Below are 10944 nucleotides of genomic sequence, written 5' to 3'. Positions count from 1 at the left end.
TGTATATCTTTTGATAGAGACAGTAAATCAATATTCCATGTTCAATTAAAATATCAATTTATATACTCAATAAAATTTAAAATTCATAACCTCATAAAAATATTATTACAAAGTTTAATTTGCCTCATGAAGAAATGCCTGTGTAATATCTGTTGTGTTATTAAGAATTTCAAATTAAATAAACATAAATTATAGGCAATATTTATAAACATAGTGGGCAACGCTTGATCCATTGGGTCAATGGCCCCAACCTTTCCGGCTTGGCAGTCCGTTGCAGGGGATAGTTCTGTGTGGCTGGCATTTGAACAAGCGCCTGCTACTCCTGCTGCTCTTGCAGGTGGAAATGCTTGTGAAGCGCAAGCACCCACCACTTGTGAGTGGAGTTGCGTGTGCACGTGTGCTGCCCTGCCACTTGTGCAGCCCAGTTCCAAAAGGGGCATGGCCCAGTAGTGGGCCGCAACGCAGGGGTTGGGGACCCCCGTATTAGGTTAGCCAATTTATAATATATATAATATATATATATATATATATATATTATAATAATATATATAATATATATGGGTCTCTAGTTGTTCGGGTTTTCTCCCGCGTAGAATTGGAGATGTCTTGGCGACGTTTCGACGAAGTCACATTCGTCATCTTCAGGCTGCTGCTGACTACTTCAGGTTTGGTGTTTCCAGGAGTAGTGGAACACTACTTCGTCGAAACGTCGCCAAGACATCTCCAATTCTACGTGGGAGAAAACCCGAACAACTAGAGACCCACATACTAACACCCGCGAAAACCTCAGAAAACATATATATATATATAATATATTATATTAATATATATATTATTATATATATAATATATATATATATATATAAAAGCTGAAAAGGAGCATCAGAAAAGTTCCTTCCTCTCCTCCTTTGCCCTCTCCCTCCCTCTTCCTTCACCCTGTCCCTTTCTTCCTCCCCATTTCTCACTCTTCTTTCTCCCTTTATTCCTTCTGCACTGTTCCTTCTTTCCTCCAGCCTTCCTTCCCTCTCTCAAATTCCTACTATTTTCCATTTACTGTGCTTGTGGAAGCTTGCAAGGAGAGTCACTGGGAAGCCAACAGGAAGTTGTGATTCCAAGACCAGTAGGCAGCTAAGTGTGAAGGTTGAGAAGTGTGCGTGAGTGTGCACAATATATGTCATGTATATTTGATAAGGCATATAGGTGGGCAGTGTGAGTTGCAAAGAGTGATGGGGAGATACTGTTTGGGCCAGGGATGGAGCATAGGGAGTTAGCTTGCATCAGGAAGGCTTGCAAAGTGGGCAAGGATTCATGGAAGTATGCAAAAGGTCACGGGTATAGGGATAGGGAAAAGGTATAGGGATTGAGGAAGACACCTTGGGAATAATGTGGGTTGGGGAGGGTAGCGCAGACTGTAGGAATACATAAGATTTTCAACCTTCCCTTCCTAGGTAAGTGGCTGCTATTGGTTGAGGGAGGAAGTGAAAGATTGCCAGAATGGCCGAGAAACTATCAGGAATTTTAAAAATGAGGCTCATGGGGCCACAGCAGCAGCCCAGTAGCTGAAAAATCCACAATTCCCCCAATTTAATTTCCTCAGAAATCATAGGCCCTGGATTTTGGAGATATTCTGTAAATTAGTCCATCTGAGGTACCTTGGAACAAAATTATTGCCCTGTTTTTCATCCAGTTAAAGGTTATAGAGATGAGTTTTAGTTGTATACTAGACATTGTTGGATCATTTCAGATATCTCCCTATTAGATTCCTCAATGTCTTCAACAGTGACAGAACTTCTAATTTACTGCCTTCACTGGAAAAGTTGGGATACATTCAAAGCTATATCTACTTTGAAAATGGCCCTGTTGAACTAGACAGAAGTCAAACATTAGCACAAAAATATTTTATGGTATTTTGTATTATGGAATAAATTGTTAATGATATATTTATGTCATAAAATATTTTATAAAGGTTGCCAAATTTCACTTCCAAGAGAGTTATGGGCCCCAAATTTTGTACACATTCTGTAAATTAATCTATTTGAGGTACCTTGGCTCAAAATTATTGCTCTATGATGCACTGTTTCTCCCAGTTAAAGGCTATGGGAATGAAAGTTTTAGTAGTATATAGATTAATGTGAACTCAAGACTATGGTTCCTACTGAAATCAATTAATACAGCTATCATTCTGGAAACAAAACCTCTAGATCACAGTTATGTTAATATACAACTAAGCTTTGGTTAAACTAAGCTTTTTATTGAATAATATAAATCAATTCAATATTCATGTATTCTTTTATATTTGTTCATTAATTAATAATTAAAAAAATAAAAGAAAGTCATTTCCTTTCAATTAACCAAATCAAGCAAAAGATCATCTTGCAAAATTTTGATTTGATCCTCTTATGGCCAATTGGTCATTTGTTTAAGCACAGTTTACAATTGCCAAAATTATAATTTACAATTGCCAAAATTAAAATATTTAGTTTGGACTCATGCAATTATTTTTTACTGAACAAATCACAATTAACACATCACGTAACTCTCCTATATTATGGCTTACCAATTTGCATGAATCTAAACTACATGTTTAAGTTTACTTATTGTGGATTCTATAAACCATGGTTAAGGAAGTGACACTTAGTATAATGGGACGATCAAATCAAAATTTTGCAAGATGGTCTTAAGATTAGTTTGGTTAATTGAAGGGGAATGGCTTCCTTTCATACCAGTATATCAAATTTAAGGACAAATATAAAAATACATGATTTGACTTATACTTATTGAATAGCTATTAAATGAATAGAACCAGGAAAAATAACCTCATACATCTTAAAATCTAGCTTAAAATAATTTACACGTACACATAAGTAGTAATGTAGGGATGTGACAGCTGCATGTTATAAACAGTGTCACAAGAAAATGAGCAGAGAGATGGTTTGAAACATGCTTAGCAACAAACAAGGATTCATTACTAACTGGGTTTTCACATATAAGCCATCACTGTAAATAATAACAGATAGATTGACAGATCGAAAGCAAATTTTGCAAGCAGGCCACATTCTTTGCTGTGTGAATCTCAGATGCCATGTGGTGAGTTGGGGCCAATGTTATCATGCTTTTAATCCCATCCCCCTGCAGCTGAAGTGGAGAAGTCTTTATTATGTAAAGTGGACTAGCTTGGCCTTCTTAACGCCCCATTGACAAAGTGGGGATGAGCAGGAAGCTACAGGCAGCTATTCTGGCTTTTAAAACAGGTTTCTTTCTTTTCACATCCAGAGAAATATTCTGCCTTTTCAATATTTCCTAGGATATTTCATTTTTTTCTGGGAGAGGGCTGGGTGATAACTTCCTACAACACTAAAGTGAGGCATTTCTAGCATGGATCTGAGTAAAGGCATGCAAACTCTTAAGAAGAAGGGATCAGGAAGAAATTTTCCTTTAACCAGTCAGAACTGCCCTCGGCACCAGATTAACAAACTGCCCCTGGAAAACCCAAAATAGAAGCAGAATGGGAGTCCTTTCCAAGCAATATCATCAGTTCTGCAAAATAAAAAAGCAAGCCTCCACCCGAGCCCCCTTTGGGAAATCCCTTCGTGCCACGTGAAGAAGGCCACGGGCCACCATTTAAACCAAGGGAAGCGGGCTGTGCCGCCCACCAGGAAATCGCCCCGAGCCCTTCCAGAGAGAGAGGCGGCGGCGGAACCCACTGCAGAGGCCGATGGAGGAGAGAGGGGCTCGACCAGGAGGAGTCCCTTTCCATCCGCAGGAAAAGGGGAAAGGCAGATCCAGGGAGAGGCGAGGAAGGCGGGGTGGAGACACCGGATCCGCCGCGCCCGCTTCGCTTCAGCCCCAGCCCGGAGCCTATTTTCAGCCACCGGACCGTACAAGGAGCGGCGAGGGCGGCGAGCAAAGGAGGCCTCGGGCAGAAGGGAAGCTACCTCTTTCCCCGCTGACAGAGCCGGGCTGACGGCTCCACATCCGCTCTCTTCCTTTTTTTCCTTCCTTGTCCCCGGGAGGGGGAAGAAGAAACCGCCGCCGCTTCCTCCTCCTCCCCCCGTCTCCCCTCAAGGCGACCCTTCTCCCCCCGTGGTCTCCTTTACCTTCTCCTCATCGGAGAGCTGGTCCTCCAGGTCCGCCATCTTGGCTCTTCTCCGCTCAGCCCCCAAGAAAAGGAAAAAGGAAAGAAAAAAAAAAGAAGCCCAGGAGACTCGCAAACCGCTCGCGGGTGAAGGAAGAGGAGCAGCAGCCGCCCCAAGGCCCAGCGCCACCGTCTCCGCCCCTCAGCCAAGCAGGAAGGGCGGGGATCGGGGCGGGGCCTCGAGGCGGGGAGGGAGCGCGAGGCCCAAAGCGCGCCACGTCAGGGGAGGAGCCGGGGGAGAGGCAGAGAGCATGCGCAAACAAGCCTTCCGGGTTTTGAGGCTGTCATCTGTCCTACCGGGGTTTTCCTTTTAATGGTCTCTCTCTCTCTCTTTTTAGGATCCCGAGGTTCAATCTTCGAGCTTCATGCTTCATTTCTTAACCGGCCCAAAATATCCATCCATCCAAATTGGTTTGATGAGGACATGGGCTTTTATAGAGATTTGAAAAATCCTGCAGGGCCTTGTGCAAAGATGCTGCAGGGGGTTGTGCGATGTGAGTGTGAGCATTGTGCCTTTTGCTATTCTAATGGTGTGGGTCAATCCTATTGTAGGAAGTTATCACCCAGCCCTCTCCCAGAAAAATGAAATATCCTAGGAAATATTGAAAAGGCAGAATATTTCTCTGGATATGAAAAGAAAGAAACATGTTTTAAAAGACAGAATATCTGCCTGTAGCTTCCTGCCCATCCCCACTTTGTTAATGGGCCATTAAGAAGGCCAAGCTAGTGCACTGTACATAATAAATATTTCTCCACTTCAGATACAGGAAAGCATGATAATATTGGCCCCAACTGACCACATGGCATCTGAGAACTCAACCAAACCTGGATTCAAAACACAGCCTAGAGAGTTGCCCCTGCATGGCCCCATGGGAGTCTGACAACCAATCAGAATACGTTTCTTACACAGGAACAGGAAACAGAGGTGAGACTAAACAGATTATAAAAAGCCTTGCAAGCCCCTTTCTCAGCCCTTCTCTTCTTCCCACCAACATTGAAGCATGTGATCACCTTTTCTGTTCAGGACTCAAGCCATGTGGCCCTGTCCACCAATAAACCATCTTTCCAAGCAGCCTCCATGTCTCCAGTGTCTTTTTCCCCACTTGGAGCCGAACCCAGAAGGACATTTCTTTCATCACTATTATGTCCTAAAAGTCCTGTCCTGTCTTTAGTACCCATCAGTGTTTTTGTTTGTGAATAGATTGGCCCAGTCTTTCTTAATAGGCATAAAATATCCATCTCTAAAGTAAGTAAGTAAAATCTTTATTACGGTCAAAGACTAGCAATACACATTAGTTTTTACACTATATTAAAAAAAATACTAACATTAAAATATAATTAAAAAGTATTGACATTAAAAGTGGATAATAACATAATGGTCCAAAGATTGTTAAAGATATGTCCAGATAATTGGTACAAGATGGTACTATACTTCTGTAGCCTTTTTTTTCTTATGGACATTGCAGTAGCACAGAACTTGGCCACTGCATACGTGGTAACCGGGTTAGTGTCCTGGAGGAGAAAGTCTAGATAAAAATGGTCTGCCCTCCCTGGCAATCTCTCTAACAAGGGGAGAATATGTGCAGACCTACAAGCTCTGTATAGCTCGCAGTGTAATAGAACATGTGAATTATCTTCCACTTCTCCTTTACCACATATACAAACCCGTTCTGCAATAGGTGTTCTCTTATACCTGCCCTGGAGGAGTGTGAAGGAAGAATGTTAAATTTGGCTCTGAAGAAACCATCTCTAAAGACTTCAAGCACCTGCTGGAGGCTGTTTCACTATGCAAAGACTGGGGGCTTTCTACCTTTAAGAGCATTTTCTCCATTTCTCCTTTGGGTAAATGTAATATCCTGTCTCTTTTTCAAAGAGGGGGAGTTTTCAAATTACAATCCCCATCTGTTTGCTTTGTAAACATTTAGCAGGCAGGCTGGTAAGTCTTAAGACACGTGGTGCCAATATGCAGGGAGGTGACCCCTATCAGCCTAACAACCCCGACCGGAAGCCAGTCTCTGTTTACCAACTGCTAACAAGAGAGTCCACCCTCTCTTCAAGCTTTGTTTTTCATTGTTTCAACAACGCCAATTGTCTCCTATAAGTAATGCTTGTGGATACTTTGTATGACAAGTCTAGTGAGTTCAAAGGAGTTGTTAAATAAAAAATGTGTGTCTATTGATGAGGCTGTAATAAAAGCACCTATGTCAATGGATTTAAAACAATGATTGCATTTTTAATGGGTAGTTATCACATGTATAAATTTAAGATACTGTAGGAAGCCCCCCTCCTAATATTATTTGGGGAATATTAAAAGAGACAGAATATTATATTTCCCCAAAGGAGAAATGGAGAAACATGCTCTTAAAGGCAGAAGCACCCCCAGTCTTCCTGCATAGTGAAACAGCCTCCAGCAGGTGCCTGAAGTCTTTAGAAATGGATATTTTGTGCCTATTAAGAAAGATTGGGCCAATCTATTCACAAACAAAAACACTGATGGAATTACTAAAGACAGGACAGGACTTTTAGGACATAATAGGATTGACCCACCAGCATTAGAATAGCAAAAGGCACAATTCTCACACTCACATCCTCACACTCACATCCCCCTGCAGCATCTTTGCACAAGGCCCTGCAGGATTTCAAATCTCTATAAAAATCCATGTACTCATCAAACCAAATTGTCAGTTGTCCCAGAACTGCATGTTGTTGTTGGTTCGGCTCATCAATAAACAGAGTCCTTCTTTCCAATCAGCCTCCATTTTATTTCTAGTGCCTTTCTCCCAGCTTGGAACTGGACTGCGTGTAACAATTGTGTGTTGCCAGGAGAGATCTAAGGCAAGATTGGTGAGAACAAATTAATTGATTAATACTGTGGTCTCCCTAACTTTGCTTGGTATATCTGAGCATGAGGATGTAACTCCATTCACCTAGGTGATAAATTGCAGTTTATGGAGTAACTCTAAATTGGGTAATACTTAATGAAAAGAAAGACTAGGGGAGACATGATAGCAGTGTTCCAATATCTCAGGGGCTGCCCCAAAGAAGAGGGAGTCAAACAATTCTCCAAAACACCTGAGGGTAGAACAAGAAGCAATGTGTGGAAACTAATCAAGGAAAGAAGCAACTTAGAAATAAGGAGAAATTTCCTGACAATTTAGAAAAAATAATCAGTGGAACAATTTGCCTCCAGAAGTTGTGAATGCTCCAACACTGGAAGTTTTAAAGAAGATGTTGGATACAGTGACGTGCGGTGAAGTTTATGGCTGGTGAGGCAAAAAGAAAGAAAGCGGCTTTTGCCCGCCCCGCAGCTATGTCCAAAATAGAGGCGCCCCGCAACTATGTCCGACCCAACTGCGGGGCGGGGATGCCTCTATGTCAGACAGAAGCGGCGGGGCACTTTCTTTCGGCTTTTGCCCGCCCCGCAGGGCAAACACTTCCACCTTGCAGGCACCAGAGCCGCAGGCCACCAGGAGTACGTCCCGCCCACAAAAGAGCGCCGGTTCCTGCTTCAGAGGGACGAGTTGCTGCAACCTGAGGGGGTGCAAATAGTAGACCTGCATCATGGCTCCAGCTTGCCCAGGCTCCGCACCCAAAGTCAACTGTCTCCTGCGTGATCCTCGCCTTGTAGCTGCTGCAAAGGCTACCGCTTCTGCCCCGCCTCAGGCCGGTCAGCTGGAAGGAGGCATCAGTTGCACCCCCAATCCAGCCACCACTTCCTGCGAAGGCAGCTTCTCTATCGGAGGCTGCTTGAAACCATTATACGAGGCAATAGGGCTTAAGGCTGCTTGCAATCGTTTACCTTCTCCCTGAAGGTGATCTAGTTCTAAGCGTGGAACAGCATTGCGTGCTTCCATCTTCACAAGAAAGAGGCGTTGCCAGCGTAATCTTGCTGTCTGCCATTGAAATCGTTCTCCCACTTCTAAAAGTTACTTTAGTTGGGATCGGGGATTGTTCTTATTTAACAATGAATGGAAAGGCACTTTGGATGTGCATAGCTGCTTCTGTCTGACATAGAGATGTCCCGCGCCCCAGCTGGGTTGGACATAGCTGCGGGGCGCAGGATGCCTCTATGTCACACAAAAGCGGTGGGGTGCTTTTTTTTTGGCTTTTGCCCTGTGGGGTGGGCAAAAGCCTCTTTCTTGACAGTGGGCAAATGGCACTTTCAAGAAAGAGGCTTTTGGCTGCTCGCCATAGATGCGAGACGCGGGGAGTAGGTTGGGCGGGGCGTGGGTGGGGCTGGCTGGGGAGAGGGATCATGACCGCTCAGGTGGTCCCCTCCGCCAGCAGCTTGGGTGTCCCGGCTCCATCCAAACTGAAGAAAGTAGAGGATTGTTCATCGGAGGAGGCAGGGGGGGCAAGGCGGCGGAGCACGGCAGCAGCGAGAAGCAGCATCCTCCAACAAACAATTCTCCGCTTTCTTCAGCTCGGACGGAGCCGGGACACCCAAGCTGCTGGCGGCCGCGGCGAGGGCCACCTGAGCGGCCATGATCCGCCCTCCCCACCCAGCCCATTCCTCCCCCAGCACAGCAAGCTCCAGTGGGCTGGACGCGGGTGCGAGGGGCCGGGCAAAAGAAAGAAAGCGCCAGCCTGCCAGCAGAGAGAGAGAGTTTGTTTGAAGTAAAGAAACAAACACACAACACACACACATTACTTACAATAAAAATTTCTTACAAATTACAATAATTTTGAATTCCTCCCCCCTCCCTCTGACCCACATACCTTTTCCAGCTGTGTCACAGAGGATTTCAACTCTGCTCTTGCCTGCCATGATGAAAATGTAAAAAGAAAAAGGCAAGAGCTGCTGAAGCCAGCTGGGTTAGCTGCTGCCAGAGTCGACAATGGATGACTCTGCTTAACTGTTTAAAAAAAGCCTCTAAAAAAAGTGCCCTCTTCGGAGGAGGCGAGAGAACCATGTTCCTCTACATAAGGAATTTTTCACCTTTTAACCTTTGCTTAACTCTGCTCAAGTGATCATAAAGATAGACTAAAGGAGGCACGTGGTTCCCTCGCCTCCTCCTGCAGTTAAGCACTAAGCAAAGTCATCCACTGTGATTCTGGCAGCAACTACCTCAGCCTTTTTCCTTTTATTTTTTCTTTTCTTTTCATGATGACAGTGGTGAGGCCCTGCCTCCCCTGACTGCACGTCCCTGCACTGAATTCTTTGCCCAAAGAATGACCTACAAAAAGAAGATATAAAAAGTGCACTTACTACTTAAATAAGAAAAAAATAAGTACACAAAACAATAAAACAGCTACTTACAGAGGAAATATGGCTGTCCTTGCCGGTCTTCAACATTATTGACCACCTTACACACGCACTTCCAGCCCCTCTACCTCTTCCCTTTTCCTGGATTCACTCAGACATTTTTAAAACTCACAGCCTGTGCACAGCACACACTTTTCCTGCCCCTCTGCCTCTTCCCTCTTCCTGGAGTCACTCAGACATTTTCAAAACTCACAGCCTGTGCACAGCACACACTTTTCCTGCCCCTCTGCCTCTTCCCTCTTCCTGGAGTCACTCAGACATTTTCAAAACTCACAGCCTGTGCACAGCACACATACTTCCAGCTTCTCTGCCTCTTCTCTCTTCCTGGATTCACTCAGACATTTTTTAAAATTCACAGCCTGTACACGCACACACTTTTCTACTCTTTTAAAAACGTCTTAGTGAATCCAGGAAGAGGGAAGAGGCAGAGGGGCTGGAAGTGTGTGTGCTGTGCACAGGCTGTGAGTTTTAAAAACATCTGAGTGAATCCAGGAAGGGGCAAGAGGCAGAGGGGCTGGAACAATGTGTTGCTATACTATCTTCCAGCCCCTCTGCCTCTTCCCTCTTCCTGGATTCACTCAGACATTTTTTAAAACCCACAGCCTGTGCACAGGCACACATTCTTCTAGCAGCCCCTCTGCCTCTTCCCCAACATCCTCCCCCACCCACCCCAGCCACTCGCCAGTTCTTTCTTCTTCTGGTTCTTCTTTTGAGAACTTTTTGGCAGCATGGTGCGGATGAGAGGGGTGAGTGAAAGAGCGAATGAGGGGAGGGAGTGTTCCAGTATGGAGCCTCCTGACCAACAGTATGGGAAGGCATGCTAAATTTCACCATCTGGTACCTTAGCAGTCCCTAGCGGTTGAAACCCACCCCTGGTCTGCTCTTATATTGAATAAACAGCATTGCTGGAATCTGGCTCCTCGTCTGTTCCACATGCACAACATTGCAGTTGGTATCTTTCTAGATCACTGGAAGGGAAAGAGAAGGTCTTCTTTGAGAGACAGGACCTTGCCCAAGCAGCACAATCAGAGCCAGCCTGTACAGCAAGAGACCTGGAGATGAGTCAATACCTATGGCAGGAGGTCTCTGAGAGGAGGAGAGGGCAGCAAATAGTAAGTACCCCTCGGAAGCAGAGGTTTTTTTGCTGGGCTTTGCCTCTGGGTTTCAATCCCAGTCGTTTTTGCCCAATCTCAGTGAGAGGCAAAAGATTCCTTAGGAATCTTTCCTTAAGAATCTAAGAGAGTCTCAGAAGGGTTTCAAGCTTTCCTTCTAAAAGGAAGAACACTGGGATTCTGGAAGAGTCAGCTGCCCTGACTGACAGCCAGACTCTTTTCAATTGCACAGGAGCATCACCTAATCCAGGTCTTAAGTGCAATCACTGCACTATTTCGCCTTAAGAAAAGTGCACAAATGAGGACGCCAATGTGCAGAAATAAAAATGTGATGGGAAGTGGAGGGGGGAGGAGTTAATGGGTGGCAGTCAAGGAAGATGGGGATATCAGAGGAAAAGGGAGAGGAGGAAAGCTCCTTAGAAAAGGCTCAA

General features: G+C 44.6%; 1 long non-coding RNA gene across 1 annotated transcript; it reads left to right on the top strand.

The window, feature by feature from the left end:
* The first annotated feature begins 5021 nt into the window (after positions 1 to 5021).
* On the top strand, positions 5022 to 10518 carry LOC116511751. The gene is made up of 3 exons (XR_004255769.1): positions 5022 to 5060; positions 6906 to 6979; positions 10366 to 10518. It is a non-coding gene; the product is annotated as an uncharacterized LOC116511751 (long non-coding RNA).
* The last annotated feature ends 426 nt before the right edge of the window (positions 10519 to 10944 follow it).

The sequence above is a fragment of the Thamnophis elegans genome, chromosome 7 (genome assembly GCF_009769535.1).
Source record: "Thamnophis elegans isolate rThaEle1 chromosome 7, rThaEle1.pri, whole genome shotgun sequence".
NCBI classification, from domain to species: Eukaryota; Metazoa; Chordata; class Lepidosauria; order Squamata; family Colubridae; genus Thamnophis; species Thamnophis elegans.
This window is presented reverse-complemented; position numbering and strand designations above follow the sequence as displayed.